This window comes from Carassius auratus, unplaced genomic scaffold (genome assembly GCF_003368295.1).
Source record: "Carassius auratus strain Wakin unplaced genomic scaffold, ASM336829v1 scaf_tig00216160, whole genome shotgun sequence".
NCBI lineage: Eukaryota > Metazoa > Chordata > Actinopteri > Cypriniformes > Cyprinidae > Carassius > Carassius auratus.
The window spans coordinates 349,431-374,729 of record NW_020528434.1 but is presented as its reverse complement, the minus strand read 5'-3'; the positions used below and the strand labels follow the sequence as shown (position 1 = coordinate 374,729).

Below are 25,299 nucleotides of genomic sequence, written 5' to 3'. Positions count from 1 at the left end.
GACTGCTTATCTGAGATTCTTCTCCAGAAAAGGCATACCCTCTACTAACAACAGAAATTAGGGTTTCTTCGCAAAAACCTGTTTAGTTTCTTATCGTATGATTTTAAACACATTATAGCACTGAAAACTTTCAACTACATGGAGTAAGGCACATTCAACCTAGTTTCATCTGATTTTGATCAGAAACTGGTACATGCACATATAAGAAGTTACTAAAACTTCTGAGACAAACACATAAGATTGATTAATGTGTCTGCTTGCAAGCAATGGTGAGTACTGGGATGTGTCTGGCTAGCTTGTCAAGGTCTCTGGGGGTTCACAGTATAAAAAGTCCCTTTCCCAGGTCATTTCTGGCTGCCTTTTCTAGCTGATCTTGTTGTTCAGCAGCTGTCAGAGGCTTTTGAAGTCTGTTGGTTTCCTCCTGTAACTCCATTCTGTGGGGTCCTTGTGGGATCTGTGAGATCCTTGATCCGTTGCTTAAAGTGAAAGTCACCTTTATTTATATTGCGCTTTAAACAAAATACATTGCGTCAAAGCAACTGAACAACATAAGATCATTTACCTCCTATTTCAGACCCATGAGGACATTGACCAGCAAGATGATGATCTTGGTGATCTCTTTGTAGTCATAACTCTGGCTTGAGTCATGACTCATTCAGTTGCTTTCGACTCTGCAGTAGGTTGTTGGCAGCCCTACATTGAAGGGTGTTCCTCACACCTGGCCAGTCCTTTTTATCTGACGTCTGGGTAGTCTGCAACATTTTGTCAAACTCATGTTGAAAGTAAGGGCCATAGATAATGCAAGATCAAACCGAATGTGGTGCTAGGTTTTACAGCTAGGTTTTGCCAGGTGTGGTTAGCTGGTAAAGTATTCTGTTATTATCTTAGCAGTGGACGGCAGAATGCTAAGATAGGTTTGGGTCAGCATATGTTTTCTGAAAGTGGAGTAAGCAGAGTTCTAATTGACGACTTAAAACTGTTCTTATTGTGAAGTTATCACTCAGAACTTACTGATAGTTCACAACAGGCTCGATCTCTGAGGAAGTGAGGTAGAGGAGGTTAACGGAAGAAAAGAGCATTCCTATTCAGATTATGCTTAATACTTGGTGCTCAGGACTATAGTTGTGCCCTAGTATTGATCTAGATGACTTGTGTAATAGGGTCATAAGATTAGAGCACATGTTGAAAATAAACAAATCAAACATAAAAGGGAGAACATAATAAAGATTGGTGGGAATCTAACTTGTAGAACGTCTTCTGTATCATCAACATAAGGAAGACACAAGTGTAACAAAAAGGAATTTTATAAAGAAAAGATAGACAAAAGTAATCAAAAATTACTAAATGAATGCCATAAATGAAATGGGAATAAAGTGCATAAGAGGCATATAATGCAAGAGATTATGTTGGGTGTTGCACAAATACATAAAAGATTTGCTATTAACTGTAATCAGCTATATAATATCTAATGTAAATTAGACAAATAATATACTGATAATAACGAACAATGCCAAGGTCTCTGAAAGAGGTTTGTATAAGTGTTATTTACTTTCTGTGGTTGAGTGAACCGTCCGGTAGTGGTGACTTCATTCACTGGTTGTGCTGGTACCAATGCAGTGGAAAATGGAGCAGGAATCTGTTTCGACAGCCTTGACCATTAAGCGCTGGAGGACACTGATCTCCTGGACCAAAAGCTCCTAAAATTTGGAACATGTAGATGTGGCCCTGGAGAAGGTGCAGAAGGTCCTTAGCCTGGAACACACAAGCAAAGTTACCTTGGAATGAAGGTTGGCTCGCCGGAGCATAACCTTGTTTAAGATGTCTGTGTGTCTTCTGCCTCTCTGGGCTAGAGAGTCAGAACTTGGTCAAATCGCTTTGTCTCTCTAGGCTGGAGACTCGGGACGTGCTACATCTGTTGTTGTCTCATTGGACAAAGACTTTGAATGAAGCCTGAATGTAGATTATCTCTTTCTTCGCAGACTGGAGGCTCAGAACATGGTTGTATCTGTTGCTGCCTCGAAGCTGTAGACTTAGGACTTGGTATCTGTTATTGCCTCTTCCCTCACGGGCCTGAGGCTCAAAATATTGGTAATCTGTTGTAGTCCTTTCCTTGACAGGACTCAGACTCAGAACAGAGGTTGATCTGTTGCAATCTCACCTTCATAAGCCAGAGACTCATAATGTTTGATGATCTCTTAGTGACTGCTTGATGTGTCAGAGACTCAGAACTTGCTCTGTTAGTGTCTCTCACTGACATGATTCAGACTCAGAACCAGTTAGTGGTTATTGCCTCGTCCCTCACAGGACTCAGTACAAAGAGTGTCTTTTGGCAAGGAACATTTATCTCTTTTCGATGAGGAGGAGATTGCAATCTGGCAATTCTCCATTTCCAGGCTGTTATTGGCTGTTTCCATCAGAGTGGGGGACACAGTGCGGCCCCCTCTTCTTTCCTCCTGTGCAACTTAATTGCATAGTCCAAACACACATTAGTGTCACATTATGTATAAACATGATGGGAAAAATTTAACTGTCATGCATTCATTCATTTGTCCATTAACATGTGTGTTTGCGTAAGATTCTGCACTACACAACTAGTTAATTACAGATGATCTTAAATATCCCTTTTCTGCCCAAGATACTAGAAAAGATAGTAATCCTCACAATTATATTCCTTCTTAGAGATCAATGGTATCTGTGAGAATTTCTAGTCAAGATTTAGACCATATCAAAGTTTAAATAAAGATTAAATACCTATGTCTTTAACCTGTTTTACACATAACACACTTATACGCTTCTAATACCCATATCCGTTAAAGGATTTTTAGGCTGCATTCATTAGGTAAACCGGAAGTGGGATCACTTCCCATAACACCTGATGTACTTGCTACAATTTTAGAAGAATGGCATCTACGCTAAAATTAGTTTCTCTCTTATTCAGAGGTCACTATAGCCATCCAGTCTGTATCCAGATCAGAGGGTCACTGCAGTCATCCGGATCCAAAACCTGCAGCCCAGATTGTGGATCAGCACCTAGAAAGGATCTCTACAGCCTTGAAAGACAGTGGAGACCAGGACAACTATATTGCCCCAGATACAGATCCCCTGTAAAGACTTTGTCTCAGACAACCACCGGGACAATTCCACAAGACCACAGGAAACAGATTATTTTTCTGCAAATCTGACTTTGCTGCAGCCTGGAATTGAACTGCTGGTTTCTTCTGGCCAGAGGAGAACTGGCCCCCTGACTGAGCCTGGTTTTTTCTCCATTCTGTCTCCAATAGAGTTTTGGTTCCTTGCTGCTATCACCTCTGGTTTGCTTAGTTAGTTGGGGATTCTTCATTTAAAGTTATATCGTTGACTTGATTACAAATGATTGCACATATACTATTAAACTGAACTGAGCTGAATGATGGCATCACTGAATCCAATCATTTTGCATTATTGACACACTGTTTTCCTAATTAATGTTGTTCAGTTGCTTTGACACAATCTTTTTTGTTTAAAGCGCTATATAAATAAAGATGACTTGACGAGTGTGTCTTTGGCTACCATGGAACCAAAGGCCTGTTGGCCTTTTTGAGGTGTAAGTTGCATTTTGGGGAAAGGGTCCATAGACCCTTTGGTAAGGTGAGTGGGGTAAGATATTATTTAACAAATAGTTACATGTCTGATTGGTTCATATATATATATATATATATATATATATATATATATATATATATATATATATATATATATATATATATATATATATATATATAAAGACAGGTCTAATGCTTAAGATTTAAGACCATGCACAATATTTACAGTGCTTATAATGTTTTCATAATTTTTTTGTTTGAGAGTTGTTATGTTTCTAACACTGTCTAGGTACCACATGGGTTTCTTATATACTTGACCTTCTGTACTTTGGTAATGATGCTCCAGAGCGCCAGAATTCCCAGCCTATCTATATGAGAGTGCCATTCTTGGAGTGCTGTATTCAAGGGATACCTTCAGGTCAGACACCACAGTACAATGAGTGTTTACTAATTAATCATATATATATATATATATATATATGTGTGTGTGTGTGTGTGTGTGTGTGTGTGTCCATAGCAATCAATGTATGCACAGTCCACAGTGCATGCAAATCTCTGGTCCATATTAAACACAACAGCAGAAAACATTTTCTCTTTATAGTAATATATAATTTGATTGGCTGGTTTACGTCTGAAAGTAAAGACACACTGTTGATTTGAATAGGAACGAGTTTAAATAGGCACACAATAATATGTAATAAAGACGAGATAGTCAGATTCAAGTCTCATGGAATCAAAAGCCATATGTACTTGGTGTTGCTCCTCAGGCCTGTCCAGACTGGTTAGAACAATCCACATAAATCCTAAGAGACCGGACGACTGAAACAGCAGAGAGAAAAAGCCTCGAAGCATAAAAAGGTAGTAGAAGAAGGCACATTAAGAATATAGTCAGGTCTAGGATGCAGGAATTTTTTTTAGTAGTCCAGGGGCAAAATGTAAGCCGAAGTTCACTGTTCAAATTTGAGAAATAATGATTGAATGTTAGAATCTTGAACCGGTATGTTCTCAGATGTAAAGGGAATCTTCACTATGGCCCCTCTTTCTAGAAGTGACTTTGTGTTCTAGAAATGGGGCCTCCGTAATGTTTAGTGTGGAGAGGACACTGTTTCCTGAGAAACTAAATTCTTTTAACCTTTTTCCACAGTCTGAAGAACCCAAGGTGATAAATTTGCTAGAACCAAACATGCCAGACCAGCCGTTACAGACAGCTTTGTTCAAAGTTGATTTTGCATGCTAATTTGAGTGATAAAACCACACTGTTATTCTGGAGTTGACTTAATTTTGCAGGTAGAATTTTTGGTCAAATTGTCTGATTCATGGGCAATAGACTTTTGAATTGTATGAACTTAATTTAACAAAGCTGGATAAGGCACAATCAGTACAAGAGGAGGTGATTCCAAGTGATTCCAACATAGTTTGTTATAGCTGTGGTGTGGACCCTGATATTCTTTAATATTGATAATGATTTTTAGAACTTTATCTTCATCGTCATCTTTATATTTATCATCCTTGGTGAACAGCTCTTTATTGGTTGCCCAAGTAAATTCTCTTTGTTGTCTGAGGTTGCCCCGCATATACTTTATATCAGTATCAGTACCACTGGTTTGTGGATTGTCAGCAAAAGAAATGACATCAACAACAAAAAAATTATTAACATTTTTCTGATGCGAGACTTTTATTTTAAAAGATAAAAGCCAAAGCATATGAAGAGTTGTTCGACTGTCTGAAGGGAGCAGGACTCAATGTAAATTCTCAATGCCCTAACTGGTCAGAGAATGTTAAACTCCTGGTCCACCTCAGAAGGAGGATGTACAGAGGGAGTAATAGCTTGGGCTCTAAATGGCACTATAGGGACATAGCCATTTCTTGGCTTTAGGATGACCTTGGATGTCATTGGGCCCAAACTCAAGACATGCAGGGATTATCCAGAGAGCCTGCAAGTCACCTACTCACTTAACGATGCTAGTGCCAGCAGCAGAGCATTCTTCAGCGACAGTATTTTTAAGCTTGCAGACTGGAGTGGCTCAAAGGGGGAGCCCATGAGGGCCAGGGTGGATGGCGCCTCCTGTACCCCCTTAGAAAAATGACATCAAGGTTGTTCCTACCCACTGACTGTCCGGCTATAGAAGTGTGAGACTGTCAGAGTGTCTTGTTTGGATTCCCTGGGTAATCACTATATGTCCTCCTTCCCCACGGTGTCTGTCACTTCATTAACCACATTCCCCACGATCTCTGTTTAATCATTGCACTCAGCTGTCACTGGTCATTAATCATTGCACTCAGTCAATTCCCCATTAGCGTTTGTCATCTCCCTGTGTATTTATACCCTGTCTGTCTTAGTATGTGGCACGGAGTCCTTGTTTAATTATCACATCCATTTCAAGTCTTGTTCTCGTTTTGTGTCCTTGTCATTTTATGTTGTTTGGATTGATCTTTGGTTTTGACCCCTGCATGGACTGTTTTCTCTTTGGATTACCCCTAATAAATGACATACCCGCATTTGGATCTCTCTCCGTGTGTCCCTGTATCCCGGCCGTGACAGAGACACTGCTATAGCTCCTACATAGACTTTGAGCATGGAAGGGGAGCAGCCCTTGTGGAACAGCTCTTGTACGTAGGTCAATATTACCGATATGTCACATGTTATTGGGTCTTTGCTGTGGGTTTCACACCAGGCGGAGAAGATCGACCATTTAAGGGCATATAGGCATCTTATTGACAGGGCTCTAGATTGTGAGATTGTATGCATGATGCTCTCTGTGAGATCTACTGATTCCCGTTGAGAGCCCATATGTGCAGTGCCCTCAGCTCAGGCTGAGGATGCCAAATCATTCTGTTCGACTGAGAGAAGAGGTCCTGCCTCAGGGGAATGGGCCATGGAGCTGCCGTAAGCACTTGAGATGGCTCTGAAAATTGGTTCTTCCAGAGCGGGGGCCACTAGAAGCACTATGTGCTTGTGCTCCCTGACTCGCTTGATTGCCTGGGGGATAAGGGTGATTGGGGAAAAGCATACAGGAGGAGGTTGGACCATTCGTGGGGCCTGCCTTTGCACAGAGCTCCCCAACCTGTTTTGGCTGCATCTGTCAAGACCACTTTCCTTCTGTAAACCAATCTCATAGTCACACCCTGCTTAAACCACTGTGGGTCCTTCCAAGGGGCCAGGGCCATCAAGCAGGCCTGTTCCACCTTGATGCGGATGCGTCCATGATGCCAAGCATTGGGTGGAATTCGATATTTTAACTATTACTGAAGGGTTCTCATTCTGAGCAGGCCCAACTGAAGTACTGGTGATGAAGAGGCCATGAGGCCCAGCATCCTTTGAAACCTCTTGAGGTATAGGAGTCTCCAATTTTTAAGGAAGCCGCGAGCCGTGAGCTGCTGTATAGCAAGAGCACAGTCTGCCATGACTATCGCCCTCATGTGGAGTGAGTTGAAAACTGCCCCCAGGAATGAAGTCCACTCGCTGGCAGACAGAGCGCTCTTGGCAAAGTTGATCCCGAGGACCAGTTGCTAAGTGGCTGAGAAGGAGGGACCTGTGGGCTATCAGCTTGGCCTCTGACTGTGCTAAAACAAGCCAGTCATCAAGGAAATTAAGGATACGGATTCCCATCTGTCTCAGAGGGGAAAGGGCCACATCCTTGCACTTCATAAAAGTGCAGGGATCCAGAGACAGCCCGAAGGGAAGGACCGTGTAATAAGCGACTCCTTCGAAGGCGAATCTCAATAATCATCTATGCTGAGGAAAGTATCTTGATGTGAAAGTAAGTATATTTCAGATACAGTGAAAATAACCAGTCCCTTGGGCAGATTTGTGAGAGGATCTGCTTCAGTGTAGTCATTCTGAACGGCCGTTTCATGAGGGCACTGTTCATGTGTCTGAGATTGAGGATGGTCTTGTGACCACCTAGAGTCAATGATCTTGGCAGACGACAAAGGGGTGGGGTTGGCAATGGAGTGCAAAATCTCTTCCGCTTCTGATGCTATTAGAGCATCTACTAACCTTTTCTCTGTTGGACCAAATGAAACCATGTCACCTGCGTGAGCTGAGGGACGCTGGTCTATGTGCTGAAAAAGTATGGGAGAATCCTCTCTGCTTGGCGGGGGCGAGGTGCACAGGTCTGGAGCACTTAGTCCCTTTGTATTGCTGTTTTTTCCTAACAGATCCGTGGGAGGAAGAAAATGTGATGGCGTGAAGGGAGGATTAGCTCTCAAAGAAGAAAGCGATCTGAGCGTGCAGAGTTGCGAGACTCATGTTCACACAATGTGAACAATCCATCTTGGTCATAGCAGCTTCCGCATGGGGCTTACCCAAGAAGGAAGTACACTCTGAGTGGCTATAATCATCGTGTAGAGACATAATGCAGGATGTAAAAGCATTTGAAATAACATTGTGAATTTGCTCTTTTAGAGAAATTAGCTTTTTTAGGCTTTGCCGGATGTCAGCAGGGGACGAGCTGGCATCTCCGCTGGTCTCTGAAAAGCTCGAAGAGTATGCGGCCCTGAGATCAGCGAAGGGATATCCTCGTCACTGAAGGAGAACTGATCTGAGATCCTATGGCGAAATGCCCTCTTATATAGCCAGATGCCAAAACTAAGATCATCTTCAGGAACTCGAACTGCGTCAAAAACACTATGGGGAACGTGTTTAGCATGGGCGACTCTGAATATCATGTGTAATCTGTCTCATGGAACAGTGTGACGTCAAAGCGACAAGGACGCTATAAAAGTACATGAGTCTTTGCAGCTGGTCTTGTCAGTCTTGTCAATCTTATTTATTGCTGTTTGTCACTATTAGCTACTCAAAGAGTAAGCAATAGTCAAAGAGCAAAGCTAAGACGAAACTTCTGAAAGGCGAATCCAGATCGCGTTTCAGATTGTGTGTTCCTCCCGGCCCTCGCTACATCACGAGTGGGGATAATCACAGTCTGTGCGTGGTCTGCTTGGGATCAAAGTATGCTGTTTAAGCTCTTGAGGGAGCCGACTACCTACACTGTGTACGAGCCAGTGTGGACGCTTCGATCCCGAAGGGCTCTCCTCGAGAGGGAGTCTTTGCCAGCATTCCTCGCAATGTCTGTCCCACTTTCGCCAAAAAAGTGCACTTTCTCCAGTTCAGAGAACCACCTATCTAGGCGTAGTGTGGGACACGATGCAGGCACGTCTGTCTCCTGCTAGTATTGAGTCGATCCTCACGTCATTCAAGAGAGTCAAAGAAGGCCAGTCACTCACTGTCAAACAGTTTTAGAGACTGCAGGGTCTGATGGCAGCTGCGTCAAACGTGAAACCTGTTGGCCTGCTATACATGAGACCAAGACCAAGGGATTTTCCCGGAGGGGGACCCCACTTCGGAATATCAAGGTCACACAGCGATGCATCCGTGCCTTAGACACGTGAAAGAAACCTTGGTACTTTAATTAGGGCCTGGTGTTGGGAGCTCCTTGTCACCATGTAATGCAAGCGACAGACGCGTCCCTCACCGGCTGGGGTGCGGTCATGAGTGGTCACCTTGCCCACGGTCTGTGGAGCGGTCGCCATCTGACATGGCATATCAGTTGGCTAGAGAAGCTAGCTGTGCATTGAGCATTAAAATATTTCCTCCCAGACCTGAGAGGTCACCATGTGTTGGTGCGCACTGACAACACATCGGTGGTCTCTTATATCAACCACATGTTCATGCCCCTTGTGCTAGCTTTGCATTGAGCATTAAAATATTTAATGCACAGTTTTCGCATAGCGTTTTCAATGCAGCTCGAATTCCTGAAGAGGAACGTCTCTAGGTTACGCATGTAACCATGGCTCCTCGAGGGAACGAGACGCTGCATCTCGATGCCATATCCCCAGCCCCCCTGCCGGCGCATGCTGGTACTCAAAGCTGATGCCAGCTGCGCGGCATGGGCTTTTATAGCTTCCTGGGTGCTCACATCACCCCGCCCGTGAGTTCTGACACATACCTTTGGGGAAGTCGTGGGAAGTCTTGGCCTAATAGTTAGAGAGTCGGACTCCCAATCGAAAGGTTGTGAGTTCGAGTCCCGGGCCAGCAGGAATTGTAGGGAGGGGGAGTGCATGTACAGTTCTCTCTCTACCTTCAATACCATGACTTAGGTATTATTCTGCTTGAATAATGCATGTACAGTTCTCTCTCTACCTTCAATACCATGACTTAGGTATTATTCTGCGTGAATGCTGGAATCTGTTAACATGGGTGCGTAAAAAAAATATGAAACGCATACGCACTGCAAACGGATTATGTGTAAAACAGGCTTAAGGTTGTTTGCACCTTGTGCAATGTGGAATTCGTTTACATCTTTCTCAAGCAGTTTTTGATGCATTTTGGAAACAGGAGATGAGCCCCTGGTCTAATGCACCACCTGGCTTGAGAAACCCGTTCTCAAAGACTTAATGTTACTTTTAGTCATTATTTTATTTGGGTAGCACACATATTCTGAATGCCTTCGGCAGAATTCAAATGTATTCAAATAGATTAACCTAGATTTAAAAAAAAAAAAATCTATGCCCACCACTAATATATATGTATATGTATATATAACCAGTTTATATAACCAGTTTATATGATACTTATCTGTATGTTGTGGCTTCACTGGAATGACCACTAGAACATTTCATTTAGAACATTAAATTTTTCACTTACAGGGACAGAACTGGCTGATGATCTGCCCACCTCTCCTCGCCTCATCAAAACTCATTTACCTGTTCAGCTTGTGCCCAAATCCTTCTGGGAGCAAAACTCAAAGGTAAAGTATATGGGGCTTTATTTCATTTAGTGATGCAGTAGGTGTCATGCCATTAAACCACCACAGTTTATGATCATCCTATACATTTGTTTTAAAGAATTTAGCATTTTTACATTCTTTGCTTAAAATAAGTTGGAAATTCAACTTAGTTAAATACAAAGTGATATTTGAACTGATATCGAACATCCATGTTACCGAGAGTGACATTTAGATGTAAATATGTGCTGTGACCTTTCCTCTTAATAACAAAATAAGCACAAAAATAACAGGAGTGAGTAACCAGCAGAATGATGTGGATATGTTTGCATAAGCTCTGCAATTTAGATGGATCATGTTGACAGTTTTGGTAATAAAAATTACAGTGCAATAATTTTATGTTTTTATAATTCAATGACAAAAAAGTGTCTCATAATTAAAAAGAAAGAGAGAGACAAGTTCACAGATTGAAAGTTGAAAGTGTATGTTTTTGTGAATGGTGTTTTAAAATAGGGGGCAAAGGTTTTTTTTATTTATTTTTTTATCAAATATGTAAATTCATGTCCCAGTCACATTTTCTTGGATAAATAAACATCACTTACACACACACACACACACACACATACAGAGAGAGAGAGAGAGAGAGAAACAATTCTATTTTAGATTTCTACATTAATTTTAACAATATAATCAATATTCTGTCAATTATGAATCTCATTAAGTGGATGTCTTTAACAATTTTACATTTAGGCCTATTCCAAAATAATAACTCAAGGCAGTAACAATTTAAACTATATGTTTTATTTGATAACTTATTCAGGTATTCTTTTTAATAGCTAACTTTTAACTATTTTTGAATTATTTTGGATCAAACCTGGGTAAATATTGGTCACAGGCACATAGATTTGCCTTAAATTTCACCAAGCTGATTACTCAGTAAAATGTTTTCAGGTTTTCAGGAATTGATATTCCAGAGATTATCTTTAAGGGAATTTAGTCATTGACTGGGGCTCTAAGAATAGAGGCCTCAGTATGATGACTCTCTAAAGCAAGAGGAGGCATAACTACATTCAACAATTAGAAAAAGTAAGAGACAGTCTAGCTACATTCTACTATTGTCAAGGAGGCCTATGAATGGGGCTAGCAACCAGGCGGAGCTCGGGGGAGTGGAGACCTTAGCAGAACAACTTTCTTTAGTGAAAGAAGGCCTAACAACCCAGGAATACCAAGAAAGCACAAAGAGAACCTGCAACTCAGTATCACTGCCTAACTGAGCTCTAAGAATGAAGGCCTCAGTATGACAAATCTCTAAAGTGAGACAAAGTCCTCTCTAAAATGAGAGGACACTCTGATGTCCTATTCAGGCGGAGCTCTTAGGAGGGGAGGCCTCAAAATCAATCAATCAATCAATCGCCTTTATTTATATAGTGCTTTAAACAAAATACATTGCGTCAAAGCACTGAACAACATTCATTTGGAAAACAGTGTCTCAATAATGCAAAATGATAGTTAAAGGCAGTTCATCATTGAATTCAGTTATGTCATCTCTGTTCAGTTTAAATAGTGTCTGTGCATTTATTTGCAATCAAGTCAATGATATCGCTGTAGATGAAGTGACCCCAACTAAGCAAGCCAGAGGCGACAGCGGCAAGGAACCGAAACTCCATCGGTGACAGAATGGAGAAAAAAACCTTGGGAGAAACCAGGCTCAGTTGGGGGGTCAGTTCTCCTCTGACCAGTCCTGGTGGTCCTCTGAGACAAGGTCTTTACAGGGGATCTGTATCTGGGGCTCTAGTTGTCCTGGTCTCCGCTGTCTTTCAGGGCAGTAGAGGTCCTTTCTAGGTGCTTATCCACCATCATGTCTGGATACGTACTGGATCCGGGCGACTGCAGTGACCCTCTGATCTGGATACAGACTGGATCTCGTGGCCACGGTGACCTCGGAACAAGAGAGAAACAGACAAATATTAGCGTAGATGCCATTCTTCTAATGATGTAGAAAGTACGGTGTTATGTGAAGTGTTTCCGGTTCCGGTTTACCTAATTAATGCAGCCTAAAAATCCTTTAACGGATTTGGATATTAAAAGCATATTAGTATGTTATGTGTATGCCAGGTTAAAGAGATGGGTCTTTAATCTAGATTTAAACTGCAAGAGTGTGTCTGCCTCCCGAACAATGTTAGGTAGGTTATTCCAGAGTTTAGGCGCCAAATAGGAAAAGGATCTGCCGCCCGCAGTTGATTTTGATATTCTAGGTATTATCAAATTGCCTGAGTTTTGAGAACGTAGCGGACGTAGAGGAGTATAATGTAAAAGGAGCTCATTCAAATACTGAGGTGCTAAACCATTCAGGGCTTTATAAGTAATAAGCAATATTTTAAAATCTATACGATGTTTGATATGGAGCCAGTGCAGTGTGGACAGGACCGGGCTAATATGGTCACACTTCCTGGTTCTAGTAAGACCTCTTGCTGCTGCATTTTGGACTAGCTGTAGTTTGTTTACCAAGCGTGCAGAACAACCACCCAATAAAGCATTACAATAGTCTAACCTTGAAGTCATAAATGCATGGATTAACATTTCTGCATTTGACATTGAGAGCATTGGCCGTAATTTAGATATATTTTTGAAAAATGCAGTTTTACAAATGCTAGAAACGTGGCTTTCTAAGGAAAGATTGCGATCAAGTAGCACACCTAGGTTCCTAACTGATGACGAAGAATTGACAGAGCAACCATCAAGTCTTAGACAGTGTTCTAGGTTATTACAAGCAGAGATTTTAGGCCCTATGATTAACACCTCTGTTTTTTCTGAATTTAGCAGTAAGAAATTACTCGTCATCCAATTTTTTATATCGACTATGCATTCCATTAGTTTTTCAAATTGGTGTGTTTCACCGGGCTGCGAGGAAATATAGAGCTGCGTATCATCAGCGTAACAGTGAAAGCTAACACCATGTTTCCTGATGATATCTCCCAAGGGTAACATATAAAGCGTGAAGAGTAGCGGCCCTAGTACTGAGCCTTGAGGTACTCCATACTGCACTTGTGATCGATATGATACATCTTCATTCACTGCTACGAACTGATGGCGGTCATATAAGTACGATTTAAACCATGCTAATGCACTTCCACTGATGCCAACAAAGTGTTCAAGTCTATGCAAAAGAATGTTGTGGTCAATTGTGTCAAACGCAGCACTAAGATCCAATAAAACTAATAGAGAGATACACCCACGATCAGATGATAAGAGCAGATCATTTGTAACTCTAAGGAGAGCAGTCTCAGTACTATGATACGGTCTAAATCCTGACTGGAAATCCTCACATATACCATTATTCTCTAAGAAGGAATATAATTGTGAGGATACCACATTTCTAGTATCTTGGACAGAAAAGGGAGATTCGAGATTGGTCTATAATTAACAAGTTCTCTGGGGTCAAGTTGTGGCTTTTTTATGAGAGGCTTAATAACAGCCAGTTTGAAGGTTTTGGGGACATATCCTAATGACAATGAGGAATTAATAATAGTCAGAAGAGGACCTATGACTTCTGGAAGCACCTCTTTTAAGAGCTTAGATGGTATAGGGTCTAACATACATGTTGTTGGTTTAGATGATTTAACAAGTTTATACAATTCTTCCTCTCCTATAGTAGAGAATGAGTGGAACTGTTCCTCAGGGGGTCTATAGTGCACTGTCTGATGTGATACGGTAGCTGACGGCTGAATGGTTGCAATTTTATCTCTAATAGTATCGATTTTAGAAGTAAAGTAGTTCATAAAGTCATTACTGTTGTGGTGTTGGGAAATGTCAACACTTGTTGAGGCTTTATTTTTCGTTAATTTAGCCACTGTATTGAATAAATACCTGGGGTTATGTTTGTTTTCTTCTAAAAGAGAAGAAAAGTAATCAGATCTAGCAGTTTTTAATGCTTTTCTATAGGATATGCCATTTTCCCGCCAAGCAATACGAAATACCTCTAGTTTTGTTTTCCTCCAGCTGCGCTCCATTTTTCGGGCTGCTCTCTTTAGGGTGCGAGTATGCTCATTATACCATGGTGTCAAACTGTTTTCCTTAACCTTCCTTAAGCGTAAAGGAGCAACTGTATTTAAAGTGCTAGAAAATAGAGAGTCCATAGTTTCTGTTACATCATCAAGTTGTTCTGAGGTTTTGGATATGCTAAGGAATTCAGATACATCAGGAAGATAACTTAAAAAGCAGTCTTTTGTGGTAGAAGTGATGGTTCTTCGATACTTGTAACAAGAAGTAGAATTTACAATTTTGGCTATATGAAGTTTACACAGAACTAAATAATGATCTGAGATATCATCACTTGGCTGAATAATTTCAACACTATCAACATCAATTCCATGTGACAGTATTAAATCTAGAGTATGATTTTGACAATGAGTAGGTCCTGAAACATGTTGTCTAACACCAATAGAGTTCAGAATGTCTATAAATGCTGATCCCAATGCATCTTTATCATTATCGACATGGATATTAAAATCACCAAGTATTAAGACTTTATCTGCAGCCAGAACTAACTCGGATGTAAAATCACCAAACTCTTTAATAAAGTCTGTATGGTGCCCTGGTGGCCTGTATACAGTAGCCAGTAGAAACATAACAGGGGATTTATCATTAACATTGGTTTCTCTGGATAATGTTATATGAAGCACCATTACTTCAAACGAGTTATACTTGAAGCCTGCCCTCTGAGAAATCCTGAAAACGTTGTTATAAATTGAAGCAACTCCTCCCCCTTTGCCTTTTAGATGCGGCTCGTGTTTATAACAATAATCTTGGGGGGTGGACTCATTTAAAATAATGTAATCATCAGGTTTTAGCCAAGTTTCTGTCAAACAGAGCACATCTATATTATGATCAGTTATCATATTATTTACAAAAAGTGTTTTCGTAGAAATGGATCTAATATTCAATAAGCCAATCTTTATCATTTGTTTATCCATATTGCATTTGTTTTTTATTTGTTGAACCTCAATTAAATTGTTAACCTTAACTTGGTTTGGACGTTTTTGGTATTTTCTAGTTCGGGGAACAGACACAGTCTCTATAGTGTGATATCTAGGGGAAAGAGTCTCTATGTGCTGAGAATTAACTGACCTCTGTGACGGGAGGCAGCTAGCAGACGGTCGGTTTAGCCAGTCTGTCTGCTTCCTGACCTGGGCCCCAGTTAGTCAAGTATAAACACTAAGACTATATGCCATATTTCTAGACAGAAGAGCAGCACCACCCCAGGAGGGATGAAGACCATCTCTTTTAAACAGGTCAGGTCTGCCCCAAAAGCTCGTCCAATTGTCTATGAAACCTATGTTATTCTGTGGGCACCACTTAGACATCCAGCCATTGAGTGATGACAATCTGCTATGCATCTCGTCACCACGGTAAGCAGGCAGGGGACCAGAGCATATTACAGTGTCTGACATCGTGCTTGCAAGTTCACACACCTCTTTAAAGTTATTTTTAGTGATCTCCGACTGGCGAAGTCGAACATCATTAGCGCCGGCATGAATAACAATCTTACTGTATTTACGCTTAGCATTAGCCAGCACTTTTAAATTTGCCAAGATGTCAGGCGCTCTGGCTCCTGGTAAACATTTGACTATGGTGGCTGGTGTCTCTATATTCACGTTCCGTACAATAGAATCACCAATAACTAGAGCACTTTCATCAGGTTTCTCAGTGGGTGCATCACTGAGTGGGGAGAACCTGTTTAATGTTTTGATCGGAACAGAAGAGCGGTGTTTTGACCCACGACTACGCTGCCTCACCGTCACCCAGTTGCCCTGCTGCAGGGGCTCTGCTGGAACCGGACAATGTACAGGAGTCCCTGAGCTAGACGCATCCAAAGCCATATCTAGAGCCCTAACATTCTTACTGTCCTCAATTAAAGTCTGGATGCGTGTCTCTAATTCTGAAATCTTCTCTGTCAGCCTAACTATTTCCCTGCATTTATCACATGTGAATCCCTCATCAGCGACAGAGATAGATAAACTGTACATGTGGCAAGAGGTGCAAATAACAATTGTAGGAGAAGCCATTGCTCACCGTGCTTGATGAAATATTCTTACTGCGGTAGTTTGATGAACTTGTGGAAAACTGCCAAAAGGATTACTCTAATAGTGAGGGGAGGCCTAATAAACTGTCTTAATTAAGGGCAGTAACCAGGGAAGCCCCAGAGAGAATAACAACCTAGCACAACCCTTATTCGGGCTCCAAGGAAAGTGGCCTTAACATGACAACTGAAGTGAGAGGAGGCCTAACTATGAGCGCCTAGATCATGAATCAGAAGTGAACCTGTGTTCCTGTCCTGAAAATATAATAAAAAATAGTTTGTTACAAAACTGTTTCTTTACTGAATCAAGAAATCAATACATGATACTATGAGTTGGTAATGATCACCGACACCCACAGTCGCCTTGGAAAGTGTTAAACCACCTAGAGCTGTGTACTGGACTTGGAATATTGATTGTGAATGGAGAATGTTTAAAGAAGATTTAAGCTGTACCTGCAAGCAGTGGGCCTTGATAATGTGTCAGATTGCACTGCTACTCACTGTTGTGGGACTTCAATCTATAGAGATGTTTAACATGCTTGTGTTTGAACAGGCCAAATACAAAGGCAAATGTGACGTGGTAATTGAGAAGTTTGATTCAAATTGCTTGCCAAAAAAAAAACACTTTTGAAAGTTATGCTTTGTTTCTCATATTTAGCAACAAGGAGAGACAGTTTATTAATGGATTTAAAGTTGAAAGCAAGGACATGCAATTTCGGACTGTTGCGAGATCCGAGTCTTGACCAAACTGTGTTTGTCATCAGTGATGAAAAAGCGAGGGAGAGGCACTAGAGAGAGACTGAGCTTACTTTGAATGAAGCTGTGTGGATATGTCATGCCAGTGAGATAGCTCTTCAGCTCTGTTTATGAAAACGCCAAGATGAGTGGAAGTGAGAGTTCAGCTGTGACTGAAGTAACAGACAAGATGCAGGAATGCAGAATGGGTAAATTGAAACAACAAAGTAGAAGGAACTGTTTAACTGTAAGAGATGTGACAGAAAAAAAAAAAAAACACCAAAGCAATGCCCAGCGACGCATTCTTTGTTGGAATGGTGGCACAGGCCGATTCCAGTCCGGAAAGAACAGAACATACTGATGGAAAGAAATTCAATAATTGTGTCATTCAAGCAAAAGTCAGCCTGATTTCAGAGGATAATTTCAGAGCAATGACAATCAAGCCATGTATAAAACAGAAAATGGTGCAACTCAAAGCCTATAATGGCCAGAATACCCAACAAAAGGAACATGCTGACTCAAGACAAAAACAAATAACAAAATAAAGAATATCACCTCATGTTATGATATTCTGGTTGTTTCAGGTGGACATGATTTGGTGTTGGGAGACAAGTAATGTGAAGACCTAGGTCTAGTGAAAAGAATATAAATCATAAATAATGGAGAAACATTGTGGAAAATATAGTGAAGCAGTTTCCTGACATTTCTGATGGGTTCAGAGAATTACCATTCATCTACAAAATACAGTTAAAAAAAAAGATACACAGCCCCAAGATGGCTTCTGGAACTTTTTTCTGAAAAGCTTAGGTAAGAGCTGGAAAGAATTACATCAATGAGAGTCATAAAAAAGTGGATGAGCCTACAGATTGGGTCAATTCAATGGTGTGCATGAAAAAAGCAAATAGTGATCTACATGTGTGGAACCAAAGGACTTAAAATGAAAACTTTAAGTGAGAACATTATCAAACTCTGACGCAAGAAGAAATCATAAGCAAGATGGCATATGCAAAGTTCTTTATGAAGATGGATGCATCTCAGAGCTTTTGGCTAAATAACGGCAGCACAGGGTATTGCACATTTAACACACCCTTCAGTTGATATTGCTTCTTGAGTATGGCCATGGACCATACAATTAGGTATGGCATCAAGGGTGTGCGTGTTTATGAAGATGATATTATGTTGTAGGGACCCAGAATTGAAAAGCACAACAAAAGGTTCATGGTAGTTCTTACAGCAAGTAAGGAAGTATGGCCTGAAATTGAATAAGGACAAATGTCAGTTTGAAGTTAAGGAAATAATGTTTCTTGGAGACAAGCTGATGGAAGGGGGAGTGGAACCAGATAAGAGTAAAGTATAAGCAATACTCTAAATGTCCAGTCCCACAGAAAGAAAAGCTGTACTAAGAGTCATGGGGATGATCAGGTTTGTTGGAAAGTTTGTACCAAACTTTTCTTTAAAAACAGTGTGCTTGAGAGCATGGGCATCAGAAGCAACAAAAATGTGGGTGGGTCCAACATAGTGTAAATGTAACTGTTATTCAGTGCTGCAAAAAAGACTATATGATGCCTTTAAAAGCAACAGGCGAACAAATAATGAGCATTCAGTTAAATAGCAGCTTGTTTAGTGACAGTAGCCTATTTGAACACACAGCCAGACTAACCTGAGCGGCAAAGATGCTTTGTTTGATCTGATGTTTTGTTTATCTTACTGTGTAGCGAGAGTACTGAAGTACTGAAAACACGGACTGGAGTTTAATTTATATGGACTCTGAATCAGCCAAGTGGAATGGATTTGAGGAAGCAGCAGCGTGGAAGTCAAGGCTGTGGCTAAAATGTGAAATGCCCTAAATTTATAAAGTTTATAAAGTGGAATAGATTTGACTGATGGCACTCTGAAAAGTGAACAGACATAGATTGCATAGCTATATGTATGGTTTACCGACATTTGTGGCAGAGACTGATCACAAACCATAAAAAGCCATAATAATAATATAGTCTTAAGAACTTAAATCAAATGTCTCCAAGAATTCAACGACTAATGATGTGTCTGCCGAGGTATGACATGGAGCCATTTTATACTCAAGGGAAGTACATTGCTCTGGCAGATGCTCCATAGCTGCAGTATGGAGTGGAAAGCATGCTGAAATCTCAAAAGATGTTGAGGTGACTCAGCATGAAAATATGGTAGCTGAAACTCTTCCGGTCATAGACACGAAGCTCGATCTAATTGCAGTGGAGACTGAGAAAGACAGATATCTGCAACAGGTCTTTATACATCTGAATTAGCTGGGCTTGAAGAAAATGTTCTCAGTACTACAACATCAGAACAGAGCTGAGTGTGATCAAGGGACTTTTTATCTGAGTTAGTGCTGGATGCAGATAATATCTTAATTTTAATACTCATGTAAATAATGAAAAAGATGCATTTGGATCAGTATTTATAGACATTCTAAACTCTACTGAGGTTAGACAACACATGTCAGGACCTACTCATTGTCATAATAATACTTTAGAATTAATACTATCATATGGAATTGATGTTAATGGTGTTGAAATTCTGCAATAGAGCAATAATATCTCAGATTATTATCTAGTCAGCAATAAGACTCTTATAGTCAGAGGAAGCTTTGAAAAACTCCTCTGCAGATGTAACTAGCCAAGGAGGCTCACAGAGAGCCTGATAGCTTGGCATTACTGCCTGACTGAGCTCAAAGGATGGAGGCCTAAGCGTGACAACTCTCTGAAACAAGATGAGGTATGACCACATCCAACAAACATGACAGCTATCAATGAGACTTACAGAGAGCCTAACAACTGCTGTCCAGGTGGGGCTCTAGGGAACAGAGGCCTCAGCAGGAAGACTCTCTATAGTGAAAGGAAGCCTAATAATACACCTATCTAAAGGCAGCTAACGAAGAGACTCTAAGGTAGCCTAACAACCTGGCAACACTGCATGATTTGGCTCTAAGGATGAAGGCATCAGCATGATGGATATACTAAAGTGAGAGGAGGCCTATATTCAAGATAGCTATGAAGGAGGCTCATGGAGAGCCTAACAACTATACATAAATCAGAGGTAGACAAACGCTAAACAAAGGCAATTTTTCTTTGACAAAGGTAATTTTCAGAAAAGTGTAAACTGTTAATTAATATTAAACTGCTAATTATGGTGGGCTTAATTAGCAGTTTACTACAGCACATAATTGAACTTTGCTCTTGAAACAGGCAAGTCAGTTTGACTTGGAAAATGACTGTCTCAGAACAGCATTAGAAACTTCATAAAAAAATAAAGTTATGGTCTGTATTGCAGGCGAATTTTGACTACATCTGATTGGGACAGCAATAGTTGCGTTATTAGCTGAATATAATGAATATCTTGTTTCTTGTCTTTTTTTTTTTTTTTTTTTGCACTCATTCAGATTGTGTATGTAGCACGGAATGCAAAAGACAATGCAGTTTCCTATTTTCATTTTGATCGGATGAACATGGCGCAGCCTGAACCACGAGACTGGAACACGTACTTACAGACATTTATGGAAGGAAAGAGTAAGTAGAATATTTGAAAAGTTAAATAATGAAACAACATCGTATTGTTCAACAATAATGTGGATATTACTAAACTTACTTTTCAGCCTTTTTGCTTTTTAACTTGAGCACCACTCAACATTGAATCACCCTGCTTACATTTAGGGAAAATATTAATTAATACAATATTTATTCTGATTTCATAGCATGACAGTGGAAAAAGAAAGGGCATCCTTTCTATTTCATGCCAAGCTGGGGCGGATATTTTTTCAAAATCTGAATAAAAATGTTTTCAATCATCAGGACAAAAAGTGTTTAGCAAGATTTTGGTAAAATGCCTTACAGAACCATTATAATATAGATCATAAATAATTTTTACATAAACATACAATCATGGGTGATATTTGACTCTTGTGTCAAGGGGGCAAAAAAAAAAAAATAAAGAAAAAAAATATATAATTAAAAGCAAAGTATTTTTTTTTTCTGATGTAAGCATCAAAACAATGTCATATTGCATTGCAACACATTAAAGCAGTCAATACAACACAGTCAATAATAACTTAAAGAGGTTTCAACCATTAAGTAAACTGTGGAGCTTTGACTCTTGCTGCTGACTTGAATGGCAATGCTTCCCGTTTGTCAGTTGATGGCCTTTAATTTTAAACGAGAAATGTGCACGCTGCTTTTCTGATGTTCACTGAAGTTTTCTGTGTATTTTTCCCACGTCAAGGAAAAAAATAAAAGAGCAGTTTTGGGACAATATTCTGTCATAAGTCGCATATCATTCATTGCTGAACTTTCTTCTGTCCATGACTGGAAACTCAATTAAATAACTGGTTGCTATGTCCTGATCTCAGTAAAGTTTGCACACTCTTTTGGTCCATGAATTAGATCTTGCTCATGTCGCGAACTGTTTTAATGGTGAGTGAATTCTGACAAAACGTTTCTGATTGGCCACTGCATTCAAGAGACCAACAGATATGTCTGTGATAGGCTACATTACTCAACGCTACAAAAACATGCTGAGAGTATTTAGCACTTGGCTAAGCACTACAATTGCACCAATTCCATAACTAACAATTTACTAACTTGCCGCCCCCCCAACCCCCATAAAATCTATATTCTGCAATACATAAACATTAAGAGAGTAAAGTGATTTGATTGCTCTATTATGTGCGTGGCCTAATGGTTAGAGAGTTGGATTCACAATCCAAGGGAATGAGTTCGAGTCTTGGGCCGGCAGGAATTGAGGTGGGGGGAGTGCATGTACAGGCACTGAACCCCCAACTGCTCCCCGGGCACCACAGCATAAATGGATGCCCACTGCTACGGGTGTGTGTTTACGTTGTGTGCGTGTATTCAGTGCTGTGTGTGTGCGCCGCAGCATAAATGGCAGCCCACTGCTCAGGGTGTGTGTTCACTGCTGTGTGGGTGCACTTTGGACGGGTTAAAAGCAAAGCACGAATTCTGAGTATGGGTCACCATACTTGGCTGTATTTCATTTATCATTAAATGTTTCACTAAAGAATTTGTTTTAACATCCACAATTACCCTATAGATGTGTTTGGTCCTTGGTACGACCATGTCAGTGGATGGTGGGAGAAAGAACAGACTTATTCTAACCTAATATACATGTTCTATGAGGATTTGGTTGAAGTAAGTTCATTATATAAAAAAAACATTTTATTAAATATATTAGCATAAAATCTGTAAAGTATGTCAGATGTGCATGTCTTCCTTAGGACACAGGACGTGAGGTGGAACGTTTGTGTTCCTTCTTGGGTTTGTCCATTCCAGCTGAACAGAGGGAGAAAATAACTAAAGGGGTTCAGTTTGATGCCATGAAACAGAACAAGATGACCAACTATTCCACTCTCCCAGTCATGGATTTCAAGATCTCACCCTTCATGCGGAAAGGTTAACAAACCACAAAATCAAATTAATTTAGTCCTTCTGAATTGAGTTATTTCACTTGCTATAATCTTCTTTTGGTTTTCTTTCCAAAAGGTAAAGTTGGAGACTGGAAAAATCTTTTCACCGTAGCACAAAATGAACAGTTTGATGAGGTCTACAAAGTAAAAATGAAGAACACTACTGTCAAGTTCCGCACTGAGATTTAATACTAGATCTAGGTCTTCTGCCAGAATAATAATAAAATAATCAAGTCTGACAAAAGCCTAATTAAGACTTCTCTGTTTTGACTTAGAGAATATTTAATATTACAAATATTTTTCCCAGTGTAATACTGTATGCAGAAACAACTATTACTATGCCATTCACAGGCTGATTTGTTTATATAAAACCAGTGGAAACACTTCACATTGACTTTCATTAATAAATCATTGTAAAACGTTATATAATGCTTAACAGATTGTTAGTTAATAAATATTCACATAGCTATGATACAATGTGCTTGTTAATGTTTACTACCTTGACAATCAAAACCACGGGAACCAGACAAGTCCTCAGCACAGCCAGTCTGAAATTAAACCATACCATTCTGGTTTCCTCTGGCCCTTTGAACTTCTACTGGAAGAGAGCTGAACTGGATGATGACGACACTAAATCATCAATTAACTGATTCTGGCTATAGAAAAAATACAAATAAATAAATTTGACTGTTATAGTCCTCTTGTATTATTGACAAATTATTTTCCTGTTTGACTTTGACTAAAACTTCAAGGACACAATCAGTACTGTATAACATGACTAATGAACTTATATTACATACTGATTAACACACAATTATTATTGTATAATGTAAACTGAAATGCTTACAATTGTCATTAAACTTTCAATTCATATGATCATATACTTCGAAAATCTTCAATTTAATTTGACATTTACAATGACAAAAAGCTTCATTAATGAAGCATAAACAAACATTGCAAAATGATTAACAGATCATTGATGTAAACAAAATACTTATAGATGTCATTAAACTTCCAATTTATACGATTATGTTATTCAATGAGGAAAAACTAACAAATGTCATTAACATTTACATTTACATTTAATCATTTAGCAGACTCTTTTATCCATAGCAACTTACAAACGAGAACAATAGACGCAATCAGATCAACAAGAGAACAGCAACAGAATACCATGTGCCATGACAAGTCTCAGTTAGTCTAGTACAGAAAAAATTGACCGTTTTTTTTTTTTTTTCGTTTTTTTTTTTTTTTACATTTACATTTACATTTAATCATTTAGCAGATGCTTTTATCCAAAGCGACTTACAAATGAGAACAATAGAAGCAGTCTGGTCAACAAGAGAACAACAACAGTATACAAGTGCCATGACAAGTCTCAGTTAGTCTAGTATAGAATGCATAGCCAGGTTTATATATATATATATATATATATATATATATATATATATATATATATATATATATATATATATATATATATATATATATATATATATATGAAAAGACAATAAAAGGAAAAGTGCTAGTATTAGCTGTTTAAGTGCAGGCGAAAAAGATGAGTCTTTAGATGTTTCTTCAAAATGAGTAAAGACTCAGCTGTACGAATTGAGATTGGGAGGTCCTTCCACCAGCTGGGCACAGTCCAGGAAAAGGTCCGTGAAAGTGATTTTGAACTTCTTTGGGATGGCACCACAAGACGTCATTCACTTGCAGAGCGCAAACTTCTGGAGGGCACATAAGATTTAACCAGTGAGTTTAAGGTATGTTGGTGCCGTGCCAGTGGTCGACTTGTAGGCAAGCATCAGTACCTTGAATTTGATGCGAGCGGCTACTGGTAGCCAGTGTCACCTGATGAGGAGACGAGTAACATGAGCTTTTTTTGGCTCATTGAAGACAACCCTCACTGCTGCATTCTTGATCAATTGCAGAAGCTTGACAGTACATGCAGGAAGGCCCGCCAGGAGAGCATTACAATATTCCAGTCTGGAGAGAACAAGAGCTTGGACAAGAAGTTGGGTTGCTTGCTCTGACAGGAAGGGTCTAATCTTCCTAATGTTGTAGAAGGCAAACCTGCAGGATGGGGTCGTTGTAGCAATGTGGTCTGTGAAGCTTAACTGATGATCAATCACAACTCCTAGGTTTCTGGCTGTTTTCGAAGGAGTAATGGTTGATGAGCCCAGCAGTATAGAGAAGCTGTGATGAAGCAATGGGTTAGCTGGAATCACCAGGAATTCTGTCTTGGTAAGGTTAAGCTGAAGGTGATGGTCATTCATCCAGCTAGAAATGTCACTCAGACAGGCTGAAATGCGAGCAGCTACCGTCGGGTCATCTGGCTGGAATGAGAAGTAGAGTTGGGTGTCATCAGCGTAGCAGTGATAAGAAAAGCCATGCTTCTGAATGATGGAGAAGAGAAGTGGTCCAAGAACTGAGCCTTGAGGAACCCCACTAGCAAGGTGGTGTGACTTTGAAACATCACCTCTCCAAGACACACTGAAGGACCTGTCAGAGAGGTAGGACTTAACCCACAGGAGTGCAGTTCCAGAGATACCCATTTTTCTGAGGGTGGATAGGAGAATCTGGTGATTAAAAGTGTCAAAAGCAGCAGACAGGTCCAGTAAGATGAATCCCGAGGATTTTGAAGCTGCTCTTGCTAGTCACAGGGCTTCAGTAACCGAGAGCAGAGCAGTCTCAGTTGAGAGGTCACTTTTGAAGCCAGAATGG

At 40.0% G+C, this 25,299-nt stretch overlaps 1 pseudogene; it reads left to right on the top strand.

The window, feature by feature from the left end:
• The window catches only part of LOC113097234 (cytosolic sulfotransferase 3-like), a 30,899-nt pseudogene extending 7,656 nt beyond the window's left edge, over positions 1-23,243 (top strand).
• Positions 23,244-25,299: the final 2,056 nt, after the last annotated feature.